Source organism: Hermetia illucens, chromosome 4, assembly GCF_905115235.1.
Source record: "Hermetia illucens chromosome 4, iHerIll2.2.curated.20191125, whole genome shotgun sequence".
Taxonomy (NCBI): domain Eukaryota; kingdom Metazoa; phylum Arthropoda; class Insecta; order Diptera; family Stratiomyidae; genus Hermetia; species Hermetia illucens.
In genome coordinates, this window is record NC_051852.1 from 62,262,782 (window position 1) to 62,276,552 (window position 13,771).

Consider the following 13,771-nt stretch of genomic DNA (forward strand, 5'->3'; position numbering starts at 1 on the left):
GGAAATAATAACAAATTGATTTCTAACATTGAATTGGAAGGGAAACAGATGCTACTTCGATCCAAAGTTCTTCCAGAAATTACTGTGCGGGATAGTCAGTAAACCTCTTGTAATTACAGCTAATAATTATATACTTCACGCATATTCATACAATACATATGAGTTCTTGAAAATTCGAACAGTAAAAGCTGGTTGCGATTTTTTACTTTCTCCAATTTGATTTGCAAATATTTACATGAACACGCCCACTCTTTGGAGGATGTTGCTTTGCAACTTACCGACTTTTAAATTATGCTAGTCATTAAGAATAATATTTTCAAGAAATCCCTCCCGAGTCAATTCAATGTTGTGCGCTACTATGTATGTAGTCCCCTAAAGCGGACATACCGCATTCCATTCCGGAGTTGTAATGAAGAAAAAAATGTTCTCTGCTCTTTCTAAGTTACACACCAGTGACACATTCATTTATTCATTCACTTTTGTTGTATCCACTTAGCGGCTTTAGATACTAAGAGAAGGTGTAGAATACGGATTAAGAAGATTTTCTATTATATTTACAAAGAACCAACTCACCTTTAGAATTGTCTGTTTCTAGATTCTTTCACTGTCGTGATTGATACGAAGATAATTTTGATTGGTGTCACCAATGGCTAAGTGGAGTCACTGGCACCGACTGTCTAAGATCACACTGTGAGATCTGAAAAATACAAATAAGAAAATAGAAAGGGAGAGTTCGACATCTATTATTTATTCATAGAGTAGCATATGAGTAGCTCTTTAAATAGTTGAATGTCATCTAACTTTTTCTTTCAATAGAATGGAAATTTGAATGGGCATAATGAATGGAGTACTATGGGATTTGAAATAGTATTCAGAGGGACGCAGAGGAAATGAAAAGAGTGGTTCGAATTAATTGAGTGGATATAATAGAAATAAAAATATTTACTGAGTATTGTAGTATCCGCCGGCTTCACGACTTGCGAATTATCTTTGTTTCTTTATTGTTTTGCGTCAGACTGGTGGAGAGATTCATTTGATTGTACGCGCTGTTCTCCCTTTTCTACTACACATTATTTCTATTGGTTTCATCATCTCAACATCCCCCTTCTCAAAACGAATATCCCCCTTGCAGCTGATCGCGACTCCGCAATATGAAAATGTAACGTCTTTTAAATGATCGACTTAACTTTGATTCACAATTCCTACTCAAAACTAGGTAAAACAAAGTCTCCCACAACACTAAATCCTATTTAACAATTATAGAATACAAAAATTATGATTGAGCCTTTCTCATGTTAGCCTGCAATTGAATACATTTTGTCGAAGGGGGCAGAGGCAATATAGTAATATTGATGCGGGCAATTTTGCCCAGTTTTTAAGAGAATTTATTTTCAGTAGAGTACAATGGGTATTCAATTTTAAGAGGGGGAGTATGAATTCTGCAGGAGTAGTGACTAAAGTTGGATAAACGAAAATCAAAAACTTCATTATTCATAGATTTTACTTGGAAGAATATTCATTTTCATCCATTTGCTATAAATGTTGCTTTGTGCGAAGCGTTCAGACGGGAGTGAGTTATTTCATTTCATCGGCAGTGCATTTACAAATTTATTAGGTGTAATATATTAGCCATTTAAAATGTATTATCTTAACTTATAACTTTAAAAAAAATAGACTAAAGTGGTGTGCACCATCTATCACTGATCGTATGAATAAGTTGGAGCTAACCATTAGCATTCCAGGTGTTTACTCATTCATTTTAAATTGATGGTGCTTTGATTTTTTAAACGTAAAGAATTCCGTGGAGTGGAGAACCATAGAGGGCATAATAGTAGCTAATTTCCCCTATTTTTAACAATGTTTCCCTGAAAACTTCCTATAAGCTCTTAGCGAATATTTTTCCTTGGTCTCTTTTTAATAATAAATGTCCGATATTTAATTTCTTGTTTCCTCGTTTTCGTTTTCTTTTTACAATTGTGACGACTAATATTCAAAAGTGTAACAAATTTCGGAAAACCCATATCATTAACTAAATTGAGGTCCATGCAATAGCTGTTACTCAAAACTAATATAAATTTTGGTATCTTGGGTTTGACTTTGTATTTTTGGCTGGATTTTACGAGATGCATATTTTTTTTTCGGGCCTATTTCTAAGGTTTTGTGTGAAACAAAACCTTATTAGAATCGAGTCGATGTCTGTCTGTCTGTCTTTCACACCCGATTTATTCGGTATCGCATTGATATCTGGAAGGAAGAACACCATCTGACTGGCAAGAAAGTACCACTGTTCCAATATGGAAAAAGAAAGGTAATCCAGCAGAATGTTCAAATTACCGTCCGATCCGCTTACCTTCCCATACCATGAAGATTTTTGAACGCATTCTTGACAACCGTATTCGCAAAATTATTGAAATAACCGTGAAACAAGCCATATTTGTCAAGAACTGAGAAGCATCGCCCTCTTTACATTGTATTTCTGGATCTAGAGAAAGCTTTTGACCGTGGTTCACACGAATTCATCTGGGATTTTACCGTTTTGGGTGTACTCAACAAAAGAGTCGACGATTTTAGAAAGGAGATTGCCCGTGTTACGCAAGTAAGCAGGGGATTTTACAAAAATCTCAGCAGCTCGAGACGAAATGACCACGCCTAATATAACTGAAGTGGATATGGAAACAGCACTTGAAAAGGCACGTAATTGAACGCGCGAAAAGCTAATAAGATTCACAACTTGTGGTTAAAGCGGTTCAGAAGCACTCACAAGATATTTGCAAATCATTTTAATCAGATCCAGGCCAAAATTAGTTCTATAATTTTTCACCAAGGGGTAACTTTTCTCATCCCCTCTTACTCTTCAAAATGTCGACCAGTTACTTATTTTCCTACCATCTACAAGGTTTCGACTTTAATTTTTTTGCGCGAATATCTCAAAATATCTTGATTTTCATAATTGATATCCAAGGAGCAAAAGGCTCCCGAGGCACTAAGGAACAGTTTGTAATCGATACAGTAGCTATCTCTCGACAGCTTACATCGATTGTAAATCAGCCTTTGACTCCATATCACATTCGTGGTTGCTGCATGTGTTATCCTTGCGCAAAATCAACCAGAATGCCATTCTTCTCCTGAGAATAGTGATGAAGAATTAGTATCATTGCAAACACCAGGAGATATAACACCCAGGCGTGGAATCTTCCAAGGCAGTTGGATTTGGAGACATGTCGGATGAAACCAATTGTTTGGGGAAAACACACCGGTACTTTCAAACTTACAAACCTACAAAGTAGTCTCATTCTGTTAGCTTTCAATGACATGTAAAACTGATGGGCTTAATTATGGAAAATTTAGGAATATTAGGCATTAAATGGGAGAAAACGTGGTGATATGGAGCAAATTCACATAAATATGATAGTTATAGTGTTTTTTCAGATTAATTTTCCCTTGTTCCCTTTAATTGAAAGCTAAGATAATGCGGCAACTTTTATCAACTATCCTAGTTTATAAGTTGAAATTTAGATGACAAATTGATTTTGAAATTTTTTTAAAGTTTAATAGTTATGTTTTCGAAGTAATGATGACCTTTGCAACTGGAAAAATATCTATTTTTTTAAGAGATTTTATGTAGTTTCCGAAAATGATATCAAATCTGAAATTAGATGATTGACTGAGTGGAAAATTGTGATTTTTTTAAAGATAAAGCTTTTTGGCACTATTTACAAAAATTCTATAACTCTGTAACGGTAAAAGATAGACTTCCGTTTCGCGAGAACCAATTTTCCTCGAGCAAGTGGTTCTATCCGCCGTTAAAAGTTGTATCATCGTAAATCGTACCAAGCAAAAATAAACTGTGAACGGTTTATCTGTCAATTATATCCATCTATTCCAATGAATTTTCTTCATATTTTCAGGAATATAATAATTCATCAATTACCATAATTTAAATAATTTAAATATGCCCCCGTGTCAGTGGAAATTGAGAATTACTTATCATGAAAGGGCTCAAAACCATAGTTCCTACTGTTAAAATAACAATACAATCAATGAAAGCATCAATGATTCTTAATAATCTACTCATGTATTAAGGGTGGAATGGAAAGCATAGATTTCGTGTCATTTAATCATTGCCACTAGCGTTGGCTGAGAGAAAAAAAGGAAAGCTCGAACAATATACATAAACTTCATCGTAACAGCTTATAATGATTATTTGTAACTCTTTCAGAAATGCGGATACAAATCGATAAAAGCATGGACCCGGTTAAGACTAATATTTGATATACTCCATCTCTATACACATAATTATTTTTACAAATTCCTTTGCAGCTATTTTGCATCGCCTCACTGTAAATCCGATAAATTTAACTAACGCTACCTGCTACCTATCAACTCAATATAGTACCGATATATGAACGATTTCAATCTTCTAAGAAATGAATTCCCGGCGTAGATAATGAACTCGTATTGACGTACATATGTACATATTTTTTTATGTTTCTAAGGAAACCTACACGCATGAAAATTTCGTTATATAATTTACTAAAACGTAAACATGCATCAATTATTCATTGGAATAATTAAAAGCTTTCGGTGAACCAGAAAAGACTCAAGTCAGTAACTTGAAATTAGTTTCGAAGCAATCATACATAAGATTTAAGCACGATAGGGAATGAAATTATTTTGTTTGAGCGTTTTTGATTGAGTGCAGTGTAACTAAATTAAGTTCACAGACTTTTGATTGTAAGTTTAAATCACACATCGGATTCTTGCGTATCTAGACTCTTTCTTGGGTCAATCAGTCAATCAGTAGGATTGTCATTTCATCTTTAAAAACCCGCTCACAGAAATATAGGTTACAGTTAGTATGACAATATTGTAAGCGCTTAAATAAGCTGAACCAGATCTAAACACATTCGCCATTTACCGTGGAGAACACTATATGCAGTTATTCCAATTCAGTTAAAAATATATGGAATTTTCGGAATTGAAGTGAAGATCATCCTTTATAAGAATCGGTTAAGAAAGTAACACTCAAAACATAAGTTGATTCCAGGTCAGCCTCGATAGCATTAATGATACTTCATCAGAAATGTTGAACTAGCCTACCAAATCGAATATGCCACGGTCTGGTGAAATCTCATATTTCGCATCCATTCACTACAATTCTGAACTCAATATCATTCTTGGATACCACAAATCCGTATTGGACGTGAATGAGTGTATTATACTCGTATATTGAGTTCAATCTTAGTCCGCATCTATTTTTTCGTGAGTTCTTCTTTTCATCTACTAATTTAACCAGGAGCAATCTCCAGTAAATTTGAAACGCAGCACTCAAGTAATATAACTCACTTGAAAATTAGAAGCAGCTTCACCTGAATTGGTTTTGATAGCGGTTGCATACTCACAGAACTGTTACAACAAAATATTCGACATATTTTCACGCGACGTGGAAAGCTCTTGGTTTGAGTGAAATAAAGTGGATTAGTAGCTGGTTTTACTTCTATTTTACTTTTTATTGGGGTTTTGTGCAGAAAATTAGTACATGAAATAATTTTGATAATGGTTTGAAGAGAAAAAGGTTGTGGGGATAAAGGTACAGACATAGAAATAGGAGTCTCAGAAACTATCCAAATGAAAACCCTAGAAAAATCACAATGTTGCGTAAATGTGAAATTAAGGCCTCTAAATACATTCGAATTCTGTACCAGTTGAGTGTTCGTTTTTGAAATGTACTGTCGGTTTAGCGCAGAACAAAAGCTTACTCAAGTCTTACTATTGTCTGCCTTTCTTATCGGAATAGGCAAAAACCGCATCAACGGTTGTAGTTTTCCCAAATACGGAAATCTCTAGATACAGCAACGTGGTATCAAAAGATTAGCACAGAAACAAGTCTTTGTTCTGACGTCGGTCGCAAATACTTACTAGAAATTCCTCCCTCCCAAGTTATATATCCATACATAGACATCAAAATATATCCGTTTCCGATATCTGCACAAATAAAGTTAATAATAGTATATTTCCACATTTTAGAAATTTACCCGGCACCCCCCTTATGTTCATCGCAGAAGTACAAAGTGGCATGCGTATAAAGAAGAACATAATGCACAATTTGGTCAAGTTTGAAGGAAATCAAACTATTATAAACAAAGTTATAGGGGATAAAACTTTACAATTTTTTGTGAATTTCGTGCACTCTACAACCTGCATGACGTCATCATCACATATCAATTCGTCAATACCACAACGAAGTAAGTTCGCATGAATTGGGTGGAAAATAATTATTTTGCGTTAGTTTTTTTATCATTTGTATATGAATATCAATTATTCCAACGAGACATGTGTGTATGTAGGTATATAGTATATGCGTGCTAATGGACTTTGCGAAGTAAATCGGAAATATGGGTACGATCAATTTATATAGGTGCCTATATGTGTACTGTATTCGAAAATAGGCAGTTTGTTTGTTTAGGGTGAGCGTAACATCTACGGCTGTAATATGTACGTATGTCTCGTAGTTTCGTAGCTGTATACGGATAGGAAAACGGGCCTTGAAATTTCTTAGATAAGATGAACACAAAACCTTTATATCCGAAGCGCGAGCTTCCGGTATTCCGACTTGTTTTATTTTATTAATGGCTCTGGTACACAGTTGTATTTGCTTTCCTGGTTTCCTCAATATACACCTTGCCACATGGTTCACATGGAAATTTACACTCCTTTCACTTTTTTTTCGTATAGAGACCAATATTATTGTGGAAAACTTCCTCGGTTTAAAACAACAAAGTTTCGAAAAAGTCCCTTCTAATGCGGGTAATGGTGGGAAGTGGCGTTTTTATATCGATTGATTGTGCAAAAATAATTTTTTTTAAATTTTTTGTTTGAGATATGAGAATTATTAAGATCGGTTTACTATCCGTTTGCCTGTCGGTCCGTATGTCACACGTAATATTGTCGAGACTATACAGTAAAAGGCATTTTGTGTGGCCGGGAGTCCCCATACAAGCGAAGGCAATGTGTACTTTTTTTCTTCTGGATATAACTGTTTTCGGTATCAAATGAATAGTCTAGATTAGAACTTCACGAATGCTTCAATATGGACTCAATATGGATGGAATATGGACTGGATTATAGCTAGTCAAACGTAAGTTAGTAATGGCTAAACAAAAAATTGATACTTTCTAGGTCAATTATTTTTCAAAAATTCAGGAAATTAAATTTTTTGATCAAAGCATCGTAATAATTTATCACACCGATTAAAAAGTTGCTGGTTTTGGGCTATTTGACCCTGAAAGTATTAATTTTTTGTTTAGTCATTACTAATTTCCATTTGACGAGCTATAACTCAGGCCATATTGCACCTACAAAAACGTGAAATGATTGATTCTCCCCGTTTTTAAATATGTTGTCCTTCTACTAAATATAATTTTCACCACTACTTATACGGGAAATTTGCATAAGACACATTGATTTCTGCAGTTATTTCGAAAAAAAAATGTTCACATCTACCCCGAGATTAAGCGCACATCGGTGCTATATAACTTTTGTTTCTTATGCCACTCTCCATCTCCAGCCTAAATTTCATGTCAATCGGTCTTGCCTGAAAGAATTTGGGGATCGCACCCGATTTTCAGCTCCAATGACTGGACTGTTGGCAAAACATGCAAACAAGCCAAAATGTGCGCGTAAGTTATAAGTTCTCTCTAATGTAGTGTACTGTTTATAGACATTTGGCCTTTCTGAGACTTCTACATGATAAATTATGTAAAGAAGTTTAATTGATTCATAAGAAAAAGCGTCAAGAATTTCCAGATGGGCACAATAGCTAAAGTTTTTGGCAGCTAAATAATGTGCTATGCATCGAAATCTTGTCTTGAAGGATTCGTTTCCCGCTGCCTAAATTTGATATGCGCAAAGAAAGGCCACAAATGTCGATAATAACAGAATAAGGTGAACATAGATAGCCGTTTGCGCGCAGGATGGGCTTGTTTCGTACGCACTGCGAGTTAATTATTCTACTGCATTCCAAAGAGAAGAGTTCATAACGTTGTCGATGAGTACCTGGATGAAGCCCAGAGTTACAATCTCGGGCGGTCGCAGTGATGTCCACATTGCCCCCTAGTATATTATTATTAATAATAATACATCATATTTTCTCACATAAACATATCAAGTCGTCCGCCTTCGACTTGTGATCACAATGATTTTGGTATTGTACAACGTGTGTTGTAGAAGACGGTTTTGTACTTAAATTGTAGAGAGAGGTCTCATGTGATTTACTACAATTTTAATCAAAATGTGTCTAATTTTCCAGTTAAGCTTTTCAAATATGTTTATTAGATTTACCTCTCCCTTGCTCACTAGAATATTCCAAAGCCAAGTGATTTTTCCCAAAAGTCTTCTGACACTTATTATTTATGACTTCCAGTTTTATTTTCATGGTGGGAGCTGCATCACATTTTTTGTTATTCCAATTTCTTTTCTGTTCAACTGCATACTTTGTAAAACTTAACCGTATCATTATAATATATCATTTCCATGCGCACATCGAATTAACTAATAAGAAGAAGAATAAAAATCTAACAGCGATTAATTCTAATTTTTAATGCGGAAATGAAACTGAGTTTGAATGAACTTTAAAGCGATCCGATCCCTCTATTTCTAAGTATTTCTATTAATAGAGACAAATATGTATGTATATAATATATGCTAAAGAAACGTGTCTAAATAGAGGAAGTTAAAACCTCCTGTAGTAAGAATGTAAGATCGATTTAGTCAGATCTCAACCCGTTTAATATTGTAAGATGTTCTCCTGAATATTAGAAATCAAAACCTCTTCCATGGAAATACAAATATCATACATATACAGTTACTCAAAAAAGTATCCGGACAATGGTTAATTTAGAATTGTAATGCGAAAAACATAGATTTGTAAAATAGTAACATAATTTCGTTTTCCACGATAATAATATTTTATAGCAACACTTTCGAATGAGCGAAAAAAAAATCATCATTTCGTTTTAGTACAGTTGTTTTTCTGAGAATTTATGTATACATGCTTGTTATGAAAATCAAAAAAGTATCCGGACAGCGATGAATTCTTGGAAAATGCACAATATTGCAACTGAGTTGTCTTTTGATTTAACATGGTGATTAAACATTGATTAGTAGCGCATTTAATTCTTCTGTGTATACACACGTTTAATAAATATGGGTCGGAAAACGCGGGAGATTAGTAGTGATGTTAGAAAAGTTATTATTGATCTTTTCAAGGACAATAAACCGATACGAGCGATCGCGGAAATCGTGAAAGTGAATAAATCGACGGTTCATGAAATAATTACACGCTTTAAAAAAACGGGTTTCATCGATAAGAAAGGGCGATCAGGCCGTCCACGAAAGTTTAATGACCGAGAAGAAAGATGGATCGTGCGGAAAATGAAAATAAACCCCAAACTAAGTGCAGTTAAGTTGAGAGCTCAGGCGGAAAAGAGATTTGGTAAAGTTACAAGTGTCGAAACAATTAGAAATATTCTTCGAAAGAATAATTTCCACGGTAGAGTTCCCAGAAAAAAGCCCTATATAAGTAAGCAAAATCGGCAAAAAAGGTTACGGTTTGCTATTGCACATATAAATAGGTCTTACGATTTTTGGAAAACCGTTATATTTGCCAACGAAAGCAAATATAACATATTTGGATCAGATGGAAGTAATTTTGTATGGCGGCAGCCAAATACGGAGCTGAATTTGAAAAATTTAAAGTGCACGGTGAAACATGGCGGTGGTTCTCAGTTGGTATGGGGCTGTATGTCAGCAGCGGGAGTTGGCAATTTAAAGTTTATAAATGGGAAATATGACAAATATCAGCATCTCACAGTCCTTAAGGAAAACTTACTTCAAAGCGCAAGGAAAATGCAAATGGAGCATTTTTGTTATTATGAGGACAATGATCCCAAACATAACTCCTACGTTTGTAGACTTTGGCGGCTGTACAATTGCCCAAAAGTGATAGATACTCCGGCGCAAAGTCCGGATCTAAATCGAATAGAGCATTTGTGAGAACATTTGAAAAGAAAAATTCAAAACTGCGAAATTTCAAGTCTAATTACACTTAGAAAAGCTTTGAAGGAAGAGTGGGCGACGATCAGTCCACAATTTTGTGAGAAACTTGTCAAATCGATGCCTAGTCGACTAAGGGAAGTAATAAAAAATCGAGGAGGTCCAACAAGATATTAAATTTTACATTAAAGGGGTAAGTTTCCTTCAAACGCTTTCTGTCCGGATACTTTTTTGACTTTATTTTTTGTAGCGTTCTTAACAACGGAGCTATTTTTTTTTAAAGCGGAAACTGAGAAATTTTTTTTTTTTTGGAAATTTATTATAAACCAATCAAAGATAAATATAACAAATAATCATTAAGCAAATGTGCCACAATTGTTTATATTTCTTTGAAAATATCTATACAACGGTCATGTCCGGATACTTTTTTGTGTAACTGTATATAAACAACTGAGAAGCGACAGTTAGATGTAGGCACGATGTTGCAGAGAAATAAACTGGATCTCGTTATGTTCGTTGGGGTTACCGGCAGATAGAAGCCGAGAAATCAAGTTTGTACTATTTTGGTAGAAATTGATGGATTAAGTTCTAGACTACACTAAAATCCAGTTCTTTCAATTATTTTTTCTTGCTATTACCTATTTCGTATTGTTTTTATAAAAACACAAAATCGTAAAAATTTGAATTCAAATTACACTTGTGCTGTACTACATAATACATATATGTTTAATATGATGAATCTTTCACAACAGGCTTTATTTAAGGAATAATTACCGGCGCTTCTATCTGAACTATTATTTTATTTGCACGCTCTGGGTTACACTGAACTCAAAACAGAAAAAGATTAATTAGTTGATTTAAGATTCTACAGCAAACTGTAATTGCCGATACTGTAATTATTCAAACAGTGGTAATGGAAATTCTTATAACTCCCACTAAACTCCGTCTGATCGAATGCATCAAATTGATAACACCAACTTATTTTCAGATATTAGTTTAAGGCAGTATTATATTTACAACAGAAGAAAAGTTGTGAGCTTCGCCTTAGGTTATACGGGAAATTAGTTTTCCTTCACTATTACGATTAGTCATGTAGTCACAGGAGAGGCCTAAGGAGCACTGGGATTTCAGAATAAGATGCATCTTTGTGTAGCTTTGGCTACAGGCGATTTTACTGACAATTTTCTTATACCTAAAATCTTTTACTAGGATGCAACTGCATGTAACTGCAATAACGATACAAGGGGATACTTGACATATGTATGGGTATTTGATCACGCCTTTTTCTTATCATATTGACCTATGTATGTATGTATTAAAATATTTGGATTTGCATCATCTACTATTTCAGTGAATTCGTTTTGTCGATCTTGTTATATGCAATGTCGATTTGAAAACATAAGACCAGTAGCCATCACCATTTTGTAGATTCTTTGCAGAACATAGTCCATGTCCAGGAGTTTGTCTTCTTATCTGTTTGCCATTCGGGGACACCCAATTAACTGGAAAACGGCTATTTTCAAGAAAATTGGTAGGAGTATGTGGTCTGTGAAACCTTTCACATGTAGTAATAAACGAGAGGTTCTGAAATTAAAATAAGGCACCAATATGAAATGTACACCTCAAAATACCTCCCAGTCCGATATCTGCTGTTTTACTAGAAATACCCTTAAGTTCATCATAGAAGAAGGACGCCCCAGAAAGGTGCTATTTCTCCGGTATGATACGCCGGAGACAAGTGTTCAAGAAAGCTTGGAGCTGTGGCGCAGCAGGGTTGACAACATTCGAAATTTATTTCGTACTGAGATAATGCATTCCCAGATTTTAGACAATGCTGTTAATGCGTCGAGCGACATCAAGTTCGGTGCCATCGTTGCCAGAAATCAGATTTCCTACATATACAAATTGATTGACGCCTTCAATGCCCTGCTCATTAATGCGGAAGGGGTGAGTGCGACGAATCGCCAGGCTGAGAACCTTGGTTTTGTTGGTGTCAGCCCGACTGCATTTGTCTCTCTTTCCAAATCCAGAGCCATTTGGTCTAGGAGTATGGCTCGGTGAGAGAACAAAAAGATAAGGAAAGATGCCATAGCTCATTGAAATCTTGCACATCCCCAGACAAGGCAGCATGAATATTGTCACCGAAAACAGAAGAAATAATATCGTGGTGGATTCCATTTGGAACCTCATATTCCTCTAAGATTTTACCTCGATGCAGCACATCGTCGATTTGATAATAACTATTAGTGGTGGTTCTGATAATATGGTAGCTATTAGTTTTTCCTGCGTAGAGCACACTAGATACACTCTTTGGGGGCGTTGTAGGGAGCTTTTTCGGAGTCGACGAAGAGTGGGCGACGCGAAGATTTAACAATCGCAACTACATTTTCAATTACAATAAATGCTTTCATTCCAACCTACATGCATACTTACATATTCCTAATAAAAGAATCCATACATTAACTAAATGAGCTGGAGTTTCAAAATATACTCAAAGTAAACTCTTCCTGTCGTGAAAAGTGACTTAAGAGATTAGGCTACTCTAAAAAGTTGTTTATTTTTATCCGAAAGAACGCCCTAACACCTTGAAAGTGACATACTCAGATGGTTAAGATATGAAAAATATCTAAATAATTTTATTTTGAATTTTAGTTCGTGACAGAAAAGCTATATATCCACTATTTTCTCTTGCGTTGTTTTCAAAAAAATAATTCGTACAGATTATTATATATAATATTAAGGCGTTTATAGGCCGTTATCAGAATTGTATTTTACTTTATTGTTCCGCTGAACAAAATTTCTCTTATTTATTTGGCGTTAGTGGCCCAACCCCTTAAGAGGGAAAACCACATAAGAAGCACGAGCGACTATCGGATGTAGACTCAGGCTCAAGCGACAACTTTTTATATCCTTACGAAATTTGTAGCACTATGGCAATAATACCTTTCTAAATATTTGTTGTCAGTCCCTTGTACGAGTGGACTTATACTTGCTGTAGCTGTATCTTGTTTGTAGTAAGGAGTAAGAAATGTCTTTGACTTCCCAAACAATTTCTTTTTTTTTCGAAAGCATTTTTCTCAAAATGAATTTTTTTACATTTGCGGGAATTTTAACTCAAGAAATAATTAACTGATCATTATGAAATTAGAAGGTATTATTCTTTACAAAATCTTGAATATTATTCAGAATGAACATTTGGGATGATATCATATTTTTAAAGATGCTTTCTGCATAATTAGTGAAAACAATTCGGGAAACCGAAAGATGGACGCTTCAGGTATGAAAGCTTTTGTGTATTTCTTTTATAAAGACATTTGAGTGTGCATTTGTCCCATTAGAACGTAACACGTAATATATGCGTATATTATGTGAGAATATCCACTTTCGGGTGGTATTGACTTTCAAAGAATTGAATTTGAATAGAAGTGACAACTTTGACCTATTATAACTTTGTTATAATTATGCTCTATATTATAGCCTATATTGTTGTAAAATTTCGTGGTGCTAGGATGAACTTAAGGGGGGTTCGGTAGCTAATTACTGAAGATTATAGTTGTATATTATTATAAACTTTATTTGAACAAATATCGGTATTTCGGAGCCTAGGCACCCTAGAGTGGCAGCTCTTGATTTTTTTTCAGATTTTTCGGTTGGGTAGTTACTGAGAATGGTTTCGTTAAAGAAATTTTCGACCCCCGCACTTCCCACCTTTCCAAAA

General features: G+C 34.9%; 1 protein-coding gene across 1 annotated transcript in view; it reads right to left on the reverse strand.

Annotated features, from left to right (window-relative positions):
• LOC119655177 overlaps positions 1–13,771 on the reverse strand; it is a 127,137-nt gene that overhangs the window by 75,091 nt on the left and 38,275 nt on the right. The window contains exon 2 of the mRNA XM_038060929.1: positions 574–697. The gene's annotated coding sequence lies outside the window, so the exon portion shown is untranslated. The remainder of the gene's footprint in view (positions 1–573; positions 698–13,771) is intronic.